Below are 448 nucleotides of genomic sequence, written 5' to 3' on the forward strand. Positions count from 1 at the left end.
CTAGAATTAGTTAAGAACTGCCCTTGGCGCAGTGGAAAATGCCAAGCAGAAAACATCATGGAACTGGAGGTGCATATCGCTTACCACCAGGCGGGCGGAACGGGTGAGAGATTTATCAGCGGACATCTTTTGCTGAAGGGAGAAGAGGGAGCTTCCGAAGACGGAGCCCCGAGAGAGAGGGAACTGTATCTACGCCCTGCGGCATTCAGGTGTGTGATGAGCGATGAACAGGTCCTGTTCAGGCCCCTCGACCCTGTGTCCCTTGCCAGAGTCAACCCGGCAGGCAAAGTGAACCCGACCCTCACCCGGGAGCGTGCCCGTTGCCTAAGATGTGCTCGGGAGAGTGAAGAACCGGTGCCGATCGACCGGTTCTCCCCCTTCATGGTGGCGTCTAGATTAAGGGGTCGCAAGCTTCCATCCGAGCTCCGCGAAGATCTGGAGACGGAGG

Source organism: Alligator sinensis, unplaced genomic scaffold, assembly GCF_000455745.1.
Source record: "Alligator sinensis unplaced genomic scaffold, ASM45574v1 scaffold203_1, whole genome shotgun sequence".
Classification (NCBI taxonomy): domain Eukaryota; kingdom Metazoa; phylum Chordata; order Crocodylia; family Alligatoridae; genus Alligator; species Alligator sinensis.